Raw genomic sequence first — 18,183 nt, forward strand, 5'->3', positions numbered from 1 at the left:
AGTCACATCGGCTTTGGGTCTAACAAATCAAACAGTTGATGTTTTTCCTGAAAACTGCTGAAACTAGTCAAGAGTATACGAATCCTTGTCAGAAGTCTGACTAGGTGCATTTGTGTGAAGAATTGTAGCTTAAAGGTAAAAATCTCTTTGACGTCAGGTTTTCATGACATCAAAGCAACTCTGAACTCGATTCCTATGAAGAGAAATGTTTGTACATCCTTTCATCATTACTCTGAAAAGTAACATCCACTCTCTGTAAAAATGCATCAGTAGAAATTATTTATTGCTTCAGGCTTGAAAATTACAACCAAAATCCTTTGTCGGACGAAAAAAACTTTCCAAATACACAGTTTACAAATGGAATGACTTGTAAAAAACAAGAAAATAAAGTATTATCTGAGATATCAGAACTAGCTGTTGACATCAACTGCAAATATACTTTGATTTCATAGAAACCATGATGGTAACTGGTCATAAAACAATGGAATGTAGGAAATAAAGTGAGCCTAAAAATTAAGCTTTGGGACACAGCAAAGAAGGATGTGTAAAAGACGGCCTTTCAATGGGAAATAATTGGCACCTGCTATTACAGATGTTCAGCCTAACCGTTCCCATGATACCCAGCACTGCTGCGTCAACAACCATAAAGAGAAACATATATCAGAATCTGGACGGAGCAGTGACATTTATGACTAAATGATTTTTGCCACGGCTTACTTCATTTTTGTTTGAGACACAGGAGATAGCAGCAGGGGACGATAGATGTTGTAAATAATTTCCATGAGAGTCAAAGTCAGGGCAAATGTAACGCTGAGTGAAATGTTTGCATCAAGGCCATCTGTTCAGTATAAAAACACCACCAAAATGACACGAGGTAATCATCTGTGTTTATTTGTGTATATACTGGGGTTAATGTGTACTGCTCTTTGACGTACAGAAGCTTAGCTACCTGCAATAATAGTTTATTAATTGGAACCAGTTGGGAATCAGTTAGGATAACAACTTTTTTTCTATTTGCTAAAACACCAGAATAATGAGTACTTTTCATCACTCCTTATATTCAGAATTTTACATATATTTCTTTAGTATTTCAGCACAACTGCCTTTTTACCTACAGTATGTAGCCTTTTAACTACATTTAAGTTAAATACAGGCACCTCCTTGTGGGACATCGTGAACAAATCAAGACAATGTTACCTCTACAAGTATAAACACCATAGGAACGTTCAACCATCATTCCATTCAGGGTAAATACAGGTTTTGTGTCCCAGAGATTAACATGTTTTGGTACAAAGTGACTCCAGAACAAAAACCACAGGCTTAAAGATGGTAAGAGTGGGTCCTCATCCACAGAGAAACAAGTCCTGCGTCGACATGGGTTGAAAGGCCCCGCAGCGAAGTCATTAATGTAAAAGCAACAGAAAAAAAAAAAAAATCAAGTGTTTGGTCACAATGACGATTGTTACTTTTAGAAGAAATGGAAAAACTGAGAACACCACAACTGTGAGGCATGATGTAGGAAGGATTGTGATGTGTGGGTGTTTTGGTGCAAGACTGACTGGCACACTTCACAAAATACATGGCATCATGGGGTCCAAATATCAAGTGGATATTTTGAAGAAAGCTAAAGCTTTAGCCTAACTGGGTCTTCCAAATGGAAAATGACCATAAAATACCACCAAATTAGTTGCAATGTGGCTGAAGGACAAAAAGGTCCACATTTGGAGTGGCTGTCACAAGGCCCTGATCTTAGTCCTAGAATATTTATGGACAGGCACACTAGTTTGGTCAGAAGGCATGGGCCACTCGAAATATTTGAGCCAAGTCGCACAGTTTAAATAGCAATTCTACCAAAATATAAAAGAAACTTGTGTAAACAGCTAAATTTAAATACATTTAAATAAGGTAAAAATCAAAAAATCTCTAAAATTGTTTCCTGCTCAATATTCTGACATTTAGCAAGTAAAATAATTTTGTAAGCCAACCTAAAACAGGAATGATATAGTCTGATGCATTGTCAGACAATAAGGAAAAGAGCCTATGTTTCTTTTAATACAGTTTATGTAAATATCTGCTTTCAAGTTTATCTGCACATTCATTATAAAGTGCTAATAGAAAATGGTGTAGAAATGGCTGTCTTACCTAAAACCTACAGCTCGTCTTTCAATCAAATGGACCTAAACGTGTTGCCGTGGCTTCCCTTCTGGGTCCTGCAGCCCTTATTTATGCACCTGTGAATAATGAATAAAGGGAATGGAAGGTGATACTTGGACAGCCCCTGGTGGAGATTAAAATAAAGTGAATATTCAAAATGTGTCCTAGGTCTTTTTAGTGTCATTGTGAAATCCCTTTTACCTACAATACATCTAGCAGTCCAAAATCAATTGAAATGAAGCTAAATCCACGTCAGAGTGAGGTGATAATGTAACTATGTGTATCTGAAAAGCACAAGAAAAATGTTAAAAGGTGTTTTAAAGTACCAAATTCTGTGGTCATGAAATGCCTGCGTCCTCAGGTATTTAAATTTGTACTTTAATAGTAAAAAAAAAAAAAAAAAAAAAATCCCGCAGAGTTCACTTTTGTATTAGGTGGAAAAAACTTCTTGTTGGCTTAATAATTCCTTTAAAATCAATATAACATTTGCATTTTTTTATTTTAAGCTTACACCTTTTAACTGACAGTCCATTACTTCTTGATTAACCTGGGGTAGAAATATAAAGTGATTTCTCTTAGCCGCTCTTCAAAATGGGAAAGACAACAGAACATGCCATTTAGGTGACAATCAAGAAAAGTCTTATAAACCTGCCTAGTCCTACAGTAAGATAAATAACATTTTAAAACACCTGGAACTGTGACAAACAAGGGATGGAAAATTAGGTTAAAATAATACATCTAAAACTCACTGTTAGAGAACTGCAGCAAAGTGATAACCACCAGGTGACTCTAGAACAAAACACAGAATTAATATTTGGAAAGGCCAATTATGTCCACTTCTGAGTATGTCGGGGTCGCTATGATGCCATGGGTCTTGTATGTCTTCAAAAGGCCCAGGGGAACCTTTTCTAGAGTGCATGACATTATTACCTCTAAAATTCAAGGACATTTTAAATGGGTAACTGGTGGACTCTGCACCACAACTGAAAAATAGGTCATCATTGGGTCTTTCAGCAGGATAATTATCCTAAACATTTAGCATTTATACACATCTTCACCATGGGTGGTAATAACTGTGGAGGGCACGGTTTCTATCTGATACTTCAGCTTCATCTCTAGCCTTCTTAACTACTATTGGGTTTGACTTAAGAACCTCCTTTTCTGACACCTTCTAAAATCAAATTCTGGGAACAAACAAAATAAAAATCTTGTTTTGTTGCAATAACCAGCATGAATGCATAAAAATCTCCCTCTGTTTCTTTATGGATTAGGGCAGATCAAAATCTCTTTCAGAATGCCACGACGTGACTCACAGGTTTTCACACCAATCTCTGCGATTCCTGTGGAGTTCAGCCAGTGCGTGAGAGATCATAATTCCACTTTGGTGTGGCTGAAGATGGTAATGGATATAATCTTAGGAGGATTATGATGAGAGGATTGCATTTGATCTTCAAAGGGTTGGTGGGTTTCTTGGTACTTGGGTAAAGAAAAGTGTTTAGGCTCCACAGAGAAAAAGAAATTGACACACAGTTACGCTTTTATTCATTTCCATTACAAAGACGAGTACCTCGTTCTCATTCTCGGCCATCTTCACCTCCGTATCATAGCACTCGTCATTCACCGTGTCAGTTGCTCAGTGTAAATCCTTACAGATCTCTTCTGACAACTCTGGTTCTTTTAAACTGCTATAGGGCAGAAATAAAAAAAGGAAAGAAATTATAGTTCATCAAATGGCATCTAAAAGCTTCAGCTTTCAAATTTCACTCAGGATTCAAGCAGGCCGGTTGGCAAGGCATTTTTGGAGTGGATTTTTAGAGGGTAATGTAAAAAGCAGCAAGAGGTAAATATCTATGTGAAACATGAGCCAATCCTGATGTTACAAATATTATAAAAAGGCATGTTTGTAGTCTGTAAAACCTTCAGATGGATGTGAACAATATCTTACAACAATCAATTGGACAGAAGCACAGTTTCACATCTCTTGTTCATATGTAGTTTTACTGCTTCCACCAACATAATACTGTGAGGGTCAATTTTAGTGAACTCAACAATTGGGTGCAAACTTTGAATTTATCAGTTTTCTCTGATTCGTACAGGGTCAAAATTAGATATCTCAACTGTTTTTGTTTTTTTTTGGTCTAATTTTCCTGTTTTAAATAATGAACCCCATTTTTATATCAGCAAAAGCAATTTTTGAATTCTGATTTTATCAAGGGAAAAAAGCTGTCCAAACTTACTTGGCCCTATATGGGAAAAATAATTCCACAACCTTTTTAAATGATTAATTAAAATTATCCACATTTTTTGGTTTAATATTACTCCTCAAAGCCAGACCTAAATACTGCCTAAAATCACTTGAAAAGACTCGGAAAAAAATCGAAAAAAATTTAATAGCAACACATCCTTCCCTTATCTAAATAAATGCAAGAATATAAGAACCAAAGTCACTGACATCTAATTCTAAAAAGGGTTACAAAGCCCACTGTAAGGCGTTGGGACTCAAGCCAACCATAGTGTGAGCCATTATCCACAAAAAGAAAAAATATGGAACAGTGAACTAATCCAGGACAGGCTGGCCTACCAAAATTACTCCAAGAGAACATATACAACTCACTCAGGAGGTTACAGGTCTAAATTACTGCAGTTCAGTTCAGTTAAGTTCAGCGTGCATAATCCAACAAGAAGAAACTGGCCAACAATGGCATCCAGGGAACAGCTCCAAGGGTAAAACCACTTCTAAACAAAAAGAAAATAAAGAACAGTCTCATGTTTGCCAAATTCACCATCTTGATGATCCCCAAGACCAGGGATGTCCAAAATATGGGCTCAAGGGTCTTTTGTGGCCCCTGGACTAATTTTGTGTGCCCATCAACGGCAACATGTGAATGATAGAAATTTGGCCTCCAAGCGCAGGTGGTGGATGAAGATAGAGGCTTTATTTTTAATTAAGGCAAAATGATTACTGGAAAATTAAGATCTTCTTATACTGAAAAATAGGTTTAATACAAAGTCTTGTTTTTTGATAAACCATCTTTTTGCATTTGCTTTACTTTCACAATAAAAAGGACCACATCTATCAAGTGACCTTTACCCAAAAGACTATGATACACCCAAGTCTTAATGTATTGAACTTGGCTGAATATACAGGTCCTTCTCAAAATATTAGCATATTGTGATAAAGTTAATTATTTTCCATAATGTCATGATGAAAATTTAACATTCATATATTTTAGATTCATTGCACACTAACTGAAATATTTCAGGTCTTTTATTGTCTTAATACGGATGATTTTGTCATACAGCTCATGAAAACCCAAAATTCCTATCTCACAAAATTAGCATATCATTAAAAGGGTCTCTAAACAAGCTATGAACCTAATCATCTGAATCAACGAGTTAACTCTAAACACCTGCAAAAGATTCCTGAGGCCTTTAAAACTCCCAGCCTGGTTCATCACTCAAAACCCCAATCATGGGTAAGACTGCCGACCTGACTGCTGTCCAGAAGGCCACTATTGACACCCTCAAGTAAGAGGGTAAGACACAGAAAGACATTTCTGAACGAATAGGCTGTTCCCAGAGTGCTGTATCAAGGCACCTCAGTGGGAAATCTGTGGGAAGGAAAAAGTGTGGCAGAAAACGCTGCACAACGAGAAGAGGTGACCGGACCCTGAGGAAGATTGTGGAGAAGGGCCGATTCCAGACCTTGGGGGACCTGCGGAAGCAGTGGACTGAGTCTGGAGTAGAAACATCCAGAGCCACCGTGCACAGGCGTGTGCAGGAAATGGGCTACAGGTGCCACATTCCCCAGACCTGGGCTACAGAGAAGCAGCACTGGACTGTTGCTCAGTGGTCCAAAGTACTTTTTTCGGATGAAAGCAAATTCTGCATGTCATTCGGAAATCAAGGTGCCAGAGTCTGGAGGAAGACTGGGGAGAAGGAAATGCCAAAATGCCAGAAGTCCAGTGTCAAGTACCCACAGTCAGTGATGGTCTGGGGTGCCATGTCAGCGGCTGGTGTTGGTCCACTGTGTTTTATCAAGGACAGGGTCAATGCAGCTAGCTATCAGGAGATTTTGGAGCACTTCATGCTTCCATCTGCTGAAAAGCTCTATGGAGATGAAGATTTCATTTTTCAGCACGACCTGGCACCTGCTCACAGTGCCAAAACCACTGGTAAATGGTTTACTGACCATGGTATCACTGTGCTCAATTGGCCCGCCAACTCTCCTGACCTGAACCCCATAGAGAATCTGTGGGATATTGTGAAGAGAACGTTGAGAGACTCAAGACCCAACACTCTGGATGAGCTAAAGGCCGCTATCGAAGCATCCTGGGCCTCCATAAGACCTCAGCAGTGCCACAGGCTGATTGCCTCCATGCCACGCCGCATTGAAGCAGTCATTTCTGCAAAAGGATTCCCGACCAAGTATTGAGTGCATAACTGTACATGATTTGAAGGTTGACGTTTTTTGTATTAAAAACACTTTTCTTTTATTGGTCGGATTAAATATGCTAATTTTGTGAGATAGGAATTTTGGGTTTTCATGAGCTGTATGCCAAAATCATCCGTATTAAGACAATAAAAGACCTGAAATATTTCAGTTAGTGTGCAATGAATCTAAAATATATGAATGTTAAATTTTCATCATGACATTATGGAAAATAATGAACTTTATCACAATATGCTAATATTTTGAGAAGGACCTGTATTAAGCGTTTTAATGAAAGTCACCCAAAACCTGTTTCTAATGCTCAAACAAGGCAAAAAGTATTTTTATTTTTTTCTCCAATGGACCTCAAAAGAATTTGCAAACAAGATGCCTTTCTTTTAATTAGGCAAATGTGTGCAAAATCCTTAAGTTTTTACTAAGCCACATTAAGTTTTGGCTTATTAAGTTATAACTATATCTAGTTAACACATTGCACACCTAGTTTATTTTTGAGCAGGTAAAAAAAAAAAAAAAAAAAAAAGCTTTTTTGTGTTTAGTATTTAAACAATTATCCCAGAAAAATGGGGCAAAATTCCTCCACAGTGACATAAAAGATTAAATGATGGCAGTTATCACAGATGGTGGCACGACCAGTTATTAGAGGAGGTAGAGATTACTCTTGCCACTTAGGGCCAGGTTGGTTCGGGTAATGTTTCCCCTTAAAATGTCATTTGAAAATAGTATTTTGAATTTACTCAGGTTGTCGTTTTATGATGGTAACATTTAAAACAAAAACTTCTGGGGGAAAGGGGGACAATAAATTTTTTCACAGCACTGAAGTTGAGGTCAGGGCTTTCCTTAAGCTTTGTCTCATCATAATTTGTTCTGGATCAACATCCTGTTGGAACCGTAAACTGTCTTTCACCTGTCCATCTGTTGATTGGAGATCAAGTTGAAGAATTTGACACTAGTCCTCTTCCCTCAAGTACCAGTGACAGCAGAACTGTCCCTCAGCATGATGCTGTGCCACTAAACTTTATAGTGGATATAGTGTTCTTCAGTTTGAAAGCCTGAACTTGTAGTCTCAAAACATTCTGCTTGTCATAGTTTCCAAATTGCTCAATATTTGTTTATTCTGTCCTTTTTAATTTCCTCAGAAGGCCATTTGCTTGACTGTGTTGGCAGCTTGAAAGTGTTTTTAAAGCTATACTGTAAACAGGGAAACTGGTGTTCCAGCAGTTTCATGGCAGAAATGAGCCTTTAGGTTCTTAGACACTTCCAGATTATTCTTACAATTTTTCTTTCCTATGAAGGGGACACATTAAATCACGATGACTGTATGTAAACTTCTGAGCAACACCATATCTCCTGGTTTTAAAAGTAACTGATCCATGATTTATTTGGTTCTTCCCTGTCCACTGCTCAACCTCTCTTTCAAGTTTCATGAAGCCAGGAAACACTTGCACAACCTTACATAGTCCTGAGAAAACAGTTGTTAGCAGGGAACTACCCAACAACCCACAAGGCAAAAACTGACTTGTGCTTTAGCATGCTGCGTTTCCATTCATTGTTGCTGTTCTTTGTACATCAGTGTAATGAAAAACAAGTTTTCCACCTAACAAATTTCTTCTGTTTTAATATCTTAAATCAAACCAACTTTAATATTAAAGATGACCAGAGTAAATCCGAGATGCAGTTTTCAAATGATGATTTCATTTACGAACAGAGAAAAAGCTGTCCAAGCATCCATGGTAGAGTGAAAACCACTGCTGAAAAAAAGAACACTTCTCACATTTGCCAAATCTTGATGATTCACGTTTTTAGTAAATCTTTATGTCGTGACAGAAGCAAAACCTTTATGGAATATGTACGTTTTGTTACATCTAGTGTAAACTAAAAGCATTTCATAAAACATTATACCAACAGTCAAACATGATGGTGTTTAGGACCTGGATGACTAGTCATTATTGATAGAACCATGAATTCTGCTTTCTAGCAAGAAGTCATGAAGGGCAGTGTCCCGCATAGTGACCTCAAAATGAAGCACACTTATGTTATGCTGCAGGACAATGATCTGAAATTCACCAGCAACCCCAAGTAGCTAAAAAAACAAAAAAACAAAACAAAAGAAAAACCAAGGTTTTGGAGAGGCAAAGACTGATGATACCTGAAATCTCTGCACTGTGGCTAAATTAACACACTGGGGCAAACGTAGGGGAAAAAGGCTGATTTCCTGTTATCACCAAAGCCTGATGGCAGTTCCTGATGCCAAGGATGGCACAAATAGTTATTTAGGCTTAGGGGGCAATTACTTTTTCACAAGGGGCCAGGTTGGTTTGGATAACTATTTTTACTTCAGAAAAAGGGAATAATCTGAAAACTGCTTTTTTATTAACTCAGACTCTCTTTGGCTGATAGTCAACTTTAATGAGCTGAAACATTCAAGTGGGACAAAAAAAAAAAAGGAAACTGAATAAATCTGCAAGCGTGCACATACTGTACTTTTTCACAAACATGTGTATTACTAGAACAGTGATTACAGTCCAGACACACAAGGTGCCTGGACGATGATCATTGTACTGATTAATTTGATGTCTCCAAGACTTTTTGCAAGCAGAAGTGACAAATAAAATTGAGGTTAACAGGAAGGACATGTTCCACAACTGGGTAAAAACTATTCAACGCAAAAATCTAACACCAAACCCTAATAAAAAAAAAGTTTAACAGGAGATTTATAAATCTGTGATCAATATCAAGAGCGGTTATAGTTAGGGTACGTGTGGTCACCAGTATCTTGTTTGAAACTGTAAGCTTCTGGCTTGTTCTGGTACATAAATAAAAAGAAAAAATGTATTATGTTGCCTAGTTGAGTTTTTATAGTATTTTAGGCAACATTTAACACTCCCTCCTTTAGACTTTGTGCCCTTTTCTGGAGGTCACTGCACTGAGCAGCAACATAGCACCTTTATTTGTTGTACAAACCATCTCCTTCAACTTCCTGTGTGGGAAGGGAATTTCCCTTACTGTGTTAGGGGAATTCCAGTTAAAGTAGACTTTTGGTTAGAGCTCAACTTGTTTATAGCCAGTAGCACTGGTTATATGTAGTTTTTGCTTTTTTCTTGTCACCATTGGCATCAGAAGTGCTTTTTGGAGTCTAATTTCAACAGAAATTCAAACTGAAATGCTTCTTGAATGTGCATCTTACGGTGTACGGGGGGGTGCAAAACACTTTTACAAGTACCGAAACACATTTACATTTCAGAAAACAAATTTACATTTCAGAAAATCAACCGGAAAGGAATGTACCAACGCCGAGGCTGACCCGGAAGTCAGCCTCAGCATCCTTCGAAGGCCGTATTTGTAGGCCGATTATGTTACAGCGCGGCGACGAAGGCTGTCCCAATTCATGAATCATGACTCCCTCAAATGCTGCCGACAAATGTGTCCTTATTTTGCCCGATTTGAAGGATGAGTCGTGAGTATCCTTCGCGGCCCATCATTTCCCATCATTCATTGCGGGTCGAAGCGGATTGGTCAAGCAGGGGAAGCCATGGTGGACCATAGCAGCAAAAGCTGTGAGTAAATTGTGGGAAATTACACTTTCTGTGACACAAATTAAGTTCTACAATGTTTTTAGTGCGGGAATATAACTATGTAGACGTGAAATATCTGCTTGATTTATCTAGACATCGCTTAATTTCAAATGTGCTCCGACGTGTTCGGAGTTTTCCGTTCCCGGCGTAGTAACCGGCTCGCCTCGCCAGCCCTACCGGCAGTGAGGTGAGCTAGCCCGGTAGAGATCTGACCGGACTATCGGCACTAAGTTCCTGCTGGCAATCACAGTGAACGTTTAACACAAGTGATTTCTAACAGTTTATGTTATTATTTTAATTGTTACTGAAAATCGATTTAACTTTTCAGGTGATATTAAGGTTAACCAGAATAAATGGACAGTTTTATGTAATCCAACTGTATCGCTGGAGACATCTTTTTTACCTGAACATGATTGTCTCTGGATTGTACCTGGAATCAGAAATTATAATGCTAACTGAATTATAAATAAACTTTTAAAACATATAGCACATTTCTTCATTAAAAATGTATATTGAAAAGCTTATTTATTCTCAATCACACTCTCCAGCGATACAATTAGGGCCGGTAGGGCTGGCGAGGCGAGCCAGTTACTACGCCGGGAACGGAAAACTCTGAACACGTCGGCGCACGTTTGAAATTAAGCGATGTCTAGATAAATCAAGCAGTGTAAAAGTGTTTTCTGAAATGTAAATTTGCTTTCTGAAATGTAAATTTGTTCCACATCTTGTTAAATTGTTTTCTGAAATGTAAAAGTGTTTTCTGAAATGTAAATTTGTTTTCTGAAATGTAAATTTGTTTTCTGAAATGTAAATTTGTTTTCTGAAATGTAAATTTGTTTTCTGAAATGTAAATTTGTTTTCTGAAATGTAAATTTGTTTTCTGAAATGTAAATTTGTTTCGGTACTTGTAAAAGTGTTTTGCACCCCCGGGCCACCGTAGCATCTAGACCCTAAAATCATTGTAATTTTCTTAGCTTTCTGCCATTCTGCTAATCAATCAACATTGGAAGAACTTTTATCAAAGTGGCTAATTTTAAATCACTAATATCAAAGCCATTTCCTTGACAATTTTAAAAACTACTAAACAGCCTCATTTGAAATAATCACCTGTCAAAAATGGTTAGTGCATACTAAAAATCCTTTAAATTGTATTTTTCATTTTTTTTTTAAATGGTGGCCTGCCACTTGGTGTCAACTGCCTAGCACCACAATTTGCTGCAACCAAACAACCAGACCGAGACCCACTTTTTGAGGTGTTGACACTGTGCCTCTCTGATATTTGGGCAGATGCAAATAACCCAATTGCTAGAAAAGGCACACAAAATGTGCTTGTATTTAGTAAGAACACTATCATGTTAAAGTGAAAAACCTTCAAATTTATCTAAAGTCACGAGACACATTAACAGGTTTTCCTCCATTTTCCCCTCCATTCACATGCAAGTTATTGTTTACTTGCAAAAAGTGCAATGATGAGATTCAATTTCAGCTTTGTTATTTTATATTTTTGTCCTGATCTATGATGCAAATATGTTGGCATCACACCGAGGTGCAAGCAATAATTAACATCACACAGCATTCATGGGAAACAAAGCTGTACAAAGTAGTTAGTAGCAGCTGAAGGGCTGGATATGATATTAGACAATTTTGTTTTGTTTTATTAAGCTGAAACAAAGAACATGGCTCATCAGTCGCTGTGCTTTGCTGCAGGATTTGTTTGCACATAAACCGGAAATCATTCCCCAAGGTGAATGTTCACCGATGACCATTTAGTAAAAAGTGTCAAACACATCGGCAAAGTGCAAAACGGAATATGATCATTCATAGTTTAAGCTTAAACATGAGGGCAGTATATATTTGAAATTAAATCAGATGTGTTTGGGAAAATGTACAGATTTATAACTAAGGAACAATCTGATGCCACGGATGAGGATCTAAAAACTGCAAGTTAATATGTCATAAATTTAGCTTTGTAGTGAAATCACTGATCTGTTAAACATTACTAGTCCCCCAAGTGTGAAATTTATTAATTCATTCAACCTATTTAAAGATTCTAAGTTTTGTTTGAATGGTCCACCATGGAAAAATAACTAATAAAATACTTTTGACAAGAAAAACCTGTACCTCATTTTGTGCCTCTGCAAATGTTAAAATCTAGCTTTTTAAATTTTTCCTGGTGCTCTCAATGAATCTTTCTGTACCTGAACTCACTAAACAAAACTATTAGAAAGTATTTAAAATCTGATCTTGACCGTATTCCACATCAAGTAAGGCCTAAAAACACTCTTGACAGCAACAATTAACCATGTATTTCTACAGAGCCGATTGAAGAGAGTGGACGCCAGAGTTCAGTTAGCAGATAAGGTTCAGCACTTTGATTTCATTACACTAAGCCATTTGAGGCATAACAAGTGGCTGAGGAGTAGATCACATTTCTCTAAACGTATACGAGGAAGTAACTAAGTAATAGTGTGTTACACACTTAGACCATCAAGCAAACCATTTCTATGAGTCAAATTGCTATGAGGATTTCACAGTTATTCACAAAACCCTTGGCAGCTGAACCAGCTTCTATCGGAATGATACATACAGGCACTGTCACTAACAAATACAGAAAGTACCTTTGAATGTTTTTCAAATTTCTTTGCCTTGAGCCATTTAATTGTTCACTATGCAATATTACAAAAACAGCAAAATTGACCAAAATTATTAATAGAAAGGGAAGAACCTGTAGGTGCAGTCAAAGTTACTCCAGTAACAGAACCAACCAACCAGATGACTACCATTTCAATAGACTAACCAACCAAATGAGCAACCACCTATTTTATCAAACAACTAGCCAACTGACCAATCCATAACATCACTAACCAATCCAACACTCTCAACCAGCCAACCTATTGACTGATTAAATCGACCAGCCAACTGAACAAACCAACCAAACTAATCAGCTGACTGTCCCACCAACAGACCAACAAACTATTGATTAATCGACCAATCAACTGAACAGCCCACTATCCTACTAACTAAGCGAAAACCAGACAACCAAAAACCATATCTACTGACAAACCCACCAAAAACAGAATGAGCAACCAACCAAAAAAAAGAAAAGCAGATGCTGTGGGTAATGTTTTGTAAATTACACTTTCTGTGACAGAAAGTGAACTTTTGTGATGGTTTTAGGCAACAATGTACCTGTTGAAAGCTGATATGGCTTAATTGCAAAAGTGCTTGTCCGTTGCCACATCCCTTACAGCCAGCTGTCAGCCGACCGGGCGGTTGAGGCTCGCCAACTGGACAGAACATCTGACTCTCGGGGCATATAGTTTTGAAACCCCTGCTGACTTTGTGTGTAGACATGAGTTAAAGCATTTTCCAGGTGACTGAAGTGTCCGTTTCAATCAGAGATGATTGAGATCATAAAAAATAATCCTGACTAGTCGACTAATCAAAAACATAAAATCTGTAGATTAGTCCACTATAAACATAACTGTTAGTTGCAGCCCTATCACTTACCAACTAAGCAAACTATCCAACCAGCCAACTGACAAAACAATTCACTACCTGACCTACCAAGGTAACAATAAAACAAACCAACTACCCAACACACCAACCAAACAAACTATCCTACCAAATGTCCAGCCAAAACAACGGACCAATTAACAACCCTATCAACCAAGCAAACTGCTAAGCAACAAACCAGACACTATTATTCAGCCAACAAACGAACCAACTACTGGGCTAAAATATGCCAATTAAAATGATCTTTAGATCAATACATTATAACTTTAGTTTTGCAAAGATGGAATATACACCAATTACATTTTCTGCATTGAAACACTACCCAGTCAAAATCTGCACACTGCCAAAACAAATAGACAAGTAGCTGGTAGAGACATGTTGTTTGATGATTTTAAGTTCTCAGTGTGTAACTGTACTTTCACTTTACCTGGAAAGGTTTAAAAACACTGAACAATACAAGTCAAAACTTCAGAAAACGAGTCCTAAAACAGCTGACAAACAATGCACGACTGATTAGACAACAAAAGGCATCATTTTTGTGAAATGAGTAATACAGGGTAGTGTGACAGGGAGGCAGCACCCCTTGTGGTGGTCTCCCAATGGAGGACCGCCAACACCATGAGATAAGGAACTGGCTGGCTTACAATCACAGCTGCTCCAATTCACCATATGGCTTTGATTACATGATCAGGAGATTTAATTATATTTGATTAAATAATTTCCAGGTTATTGGTGTTGTGATACATCACATCTATGAGATAATTTGTAACAAGGTCATTTACAGACAAATGTTAATCATGCTGTAATGTCTAACACAATTATCCAACCTTTTCTTTTATCGTTGTCTTTTTAATATCTATAAATACTAGAGCAAAAGCATCTGTGATCAGACATTTCTTGCTCCAATTAAAGAAGCCAGCCGTGTAGGAAGCACAGATTATTAAAAACACTGTCTTTTTGAGTCTCATTGCCATACTTGTCGCAGATCCAACATGCTGACCCCGGCTGTATCTCGTCCCAAAAATGCTATTATCACCACCTCTCCGGGGACTCCGGCTTGACAAGATCTTCACTGAGCTCAGGATAAAAACACCTGACCCTTTTTCCCTCATCACACACAGAGATGAGGGGACCCGAGTAGGGAACTAAAGTTCATCCTGTGGGTTAATAGGGTCCGTGGATGAAATCATGTGTATAATAGAAACAAAAAAATAAATAAATAAATAAAAAATGAAGGTGAATACGTTTTCTAAAAAATCCCCACCTCTCTTCGATTTCCTCTTCATCTTGCCTACTTGTGTGGCCAATTGCCCTTCAGATGTTCTGAAGGAGAGCGTTGCAGAAGATAAGATTTCATGCTGTAATTGAGGCTTAGGGAGCATAATGGCACCTCAGTCATGGTGTCTGCTGTACCAACGACCTACACAAGGCTGCCGAGTTAAGGGGCCATCTACTTTAGTGTTACCAGTGTGACATTACGCACTGGAACTGAACTTCTGACCCTCATGATTACACATTGTTCTGCCTGTTCTACTGACCTTATTAGCTCCTCTGAGTTAAAACACATACATGCATACACCCACCGGCCTTGAATATTCTCCCACAATGTTCTTATAACGTAGGCTACAGTTATCCACAGAAAAGACCTTAGCAAAACCCACTTCTTTCCCTTTGTAAAACAGACGCACACACAGAGACATTTTATACTGAAATGAATAAAGAACACGAGGAGGAGGACAGGAGGGGGTGATGAAGCCAACGCACCGTTTTACAAGCAGGCGATCTGACACCAATAAAACGCAGAATTATTGGGAGAATTACGAGCTCCGATAATGTAGGAGGATATGAACCACTGGACTACCCCGAGAGACCCGGAGAGGTACTGTGCAAGCAACGTGAAACTGAAATGCAAATTCAAAAAGCAATCAGGCGAGTTCAGAGACTTTACTCGTTTGTGGGCATCATTGCTCATGCCTGAAATTAAGAGACTAATGACTAAATGATAACTCGGTAATATCAGTCAAATTATCCAGTTGGTTAGTACAGAACCATAAGTATACCTAAACTTAGTACCAAAGAATGACGTTTTCAGCTTTAGGAATACCTAACAACTTCTTTCAGTTCTGATGAACTGAAGAAAGTTCATCAGCCCAAAAATACATTTGAGAGATGATTTAGAGAAGCTGCTAAAACAGCCGTTATGCTAGATCTCACAGCGATGCTGCAGATGCAGAGTTAAAAGTAAATAATTGAATAATTTTACATCTTATATTTTAATCTCCAATTAAGCCTTGTCATATTCTCGGTATTTAATGGTACCATTAAATGGTAAAACTCTGTCTAGTACACTTCAATATGTTGTGACCAGACAATAGCTCATTCTTTGTTAATGGAGAACCCAAATCAAAACAGACCATTAGGACAATGAAGGTTATAAAATGAAGTGTCCAAAACTTACATAAAGAAGGAACATTGGCAGCAGTGGAACCCAAACCAAAATCCAGCCAGTACTGAGTGGAAGAAAAAGCACAGGTACTTGGAGCAGCGATCAGTGGAACAATAAACAGGTGAGTCTAATTAAGTAAAGGTGCAGCTGTGGGGAGCACAGAGGTAACAGATGTGACACCATGTATGATACTACGTAAACAATGCCAAGGAACATAGCAGAAAATGTCTGAACAGGAATGTTTAAAATAATGAGTAACAAGAATGTAAAATAAACCCCAAACGACACAGAATTGAAAACTGGCGACACAACAGAACCAAAGTCCTCCAGATGTCACTTAATATTTATTCAAGTTATATTCAAACATTTTGTTGTTTCACAATAAAACCTGACCTTTAAGTTATGAAAACACTATGCATGACAATACACTAATAATTTTGTACATGCATTAGAGCTTATCATGCTGTACTGCTGATTTTGTCAAATAATGGCCATAGCCTATTGAGCAAACATCATGGATTAATAAATTGCTTTATATAAAGGGGAGTTTTCCTTTCCACTGTCGCTACATGCATGCTCAGTATAAGGCATTGTTGAAAAGCCAAAGTCACAATGCAAGCAACTGTCCACTGTCGCTACATGCTCATCCAGCAGGACTGAATGCTGACTGGATGTAATATAAAGACCGTGAAACAATACCTTGCCTGGCTCTGAAATGCTTTATATCTAATTTCTTTTTAGACCACTCTTAACTTTGATTATGACATGCATTTGATATGCCGATCACAACATTATCAACATGGTAGGCAACAGGTGCAAAATGCAACCCTTCATCAATTGCAATAATACCATTTTCTTTTTTTTAAAATCCACATTGAGTTATTTTCAGCTGACTGAACTCCTGAGCCTAGCAGTAAGGGTGAAACTAGGAATTATAGGATGCCAGTACCAGCTTCTTGCATTTGAGATCTCATCCTGTGCAACGAAGACCAAGACTCAGAAACTGGAAAACAGACCAACACGGAGCCTTCAATGCTGTTCAGCTCCATAGCAATAATGTGCTCTGTTCTTCCTATACTCAGGACCCAGACTTTAAAAGGTGTGCACTTCCAAACTTACCCAATCAGGAGCAAGACATCTATCCTACTCTTATCATTGAATGCTGCAAAGCGAAAATGCAATGGATTGTTGACTTAAGTGTGGAGTTCCTGGGGACTTGGAATTCTGCCTTGAGAATAAACGTTCATAAAGATTATGATCAGAATCTGAGACACCACCATGGTGGTTCCAGCTATTGCTGGAAAAGCTCCCTCTGGTTGCAAAGGGATCAAATGGCTCATAGCAAAGTGACACTTACTCCTTAATTTGCTCCAGTATTGTACACCAGGTAAAAATCTCTAATGCCCCTTCAAACCCCATGACAGAGAAGTCCTTTACAATTGTCTTGTCATCTGTCTTTGTTAAATAACACATGGTGTTGAGAAGATGTGACATGCATCCACCCAATTGCTGCTGGCAGGACGTTTAAAATGATAAATCCTGCTACAGACAAACTAAAGTTCTTCCAGTTTTGCTGAGAACAGAATATGGGTCATTAACAGAATGACAGGGGTAAAAACAGATGAGAAGGTGCACATTATGCAAATAAGTCATGTCCTGTTTAATGTGGGAATATGGCAAAACCTCTGCGGAGGTTTTCTAAATTCGTTTAAAGTACCTTGTAGATCTATATCATAATTTATAGCATGGCTTGTTGGGGCCCTTTAATATTACAGCACAGATATCAGTTTCAATATTTTCAAGTCCTATGCAGAACTTTTACATGAGGAAGTTGCTTTGTGTATTATTTTTTGTATCCTGTGCAGCATTGATTTTTGCAAGCTGCTAAGACTTGGAATGGATCCAGGCCTTCTAGAGTCTCTCTAAACACAAAAGAGCAGATCCAGGAAGCACAAAGACTATGCGTCAATAATCCTTTGGCAATAATCAGCCCACGACACATGACCTATATAAAACCCACCACCCGTTTACTCACCACTAAA

At 38.0% G+C, this 18,183-nt stretch overlaps 1 long non-coding RNA gene across 2 annotated transcripts; it reads right to left on the minus strand.

The window, feature by feature from the left end:
* Positions 1 to 256: 256 nt before the first annotated feature.
* On the minus strand, positions 257 to 16,277 carry LOC124882826. Of its 2 annotated transcripts, XR_007042005.1 has the most exons (7): positions 16,154 to 16,277; positions 3,722 to 3,839; positions 3,468 to 3,630; positions 2,904 to 2,943; positions 2,356 to 2,438; positions 2,143 to 2,231; positions 257 to 1,364 (listed from the first exon to the last, which is right to left on the minus strand). It is a non-coding gene; the product is annotated as an uncharacterized LOC124882826 (long non-coding RNA). The 2 variants fall into 2 exon arrangements; XR_007042004.1 differs by lacking the exon at positions 3,468 to 3,630.
* Between the last annotated feature and the right edge of the window lie 1,906 nt (positions 16,278 to 18,183).

Source organism: Girardinichthys multiradiatus, chromosome 17 (genome assembly GCF_021462225.1).
Source record: "Girardinichthys multiradiatus isolate DD_20200921_A chromosome 17, DD_fGirMul_XY1, whole genome shotgun sequence".
Lineage (NCBI taxonomy): Eukaryota > Metazoa > Chordata > Actinopteri > Cyprinodontiformes > Goodeidae > Girardinichthys > Girardinichthys multiradiatus.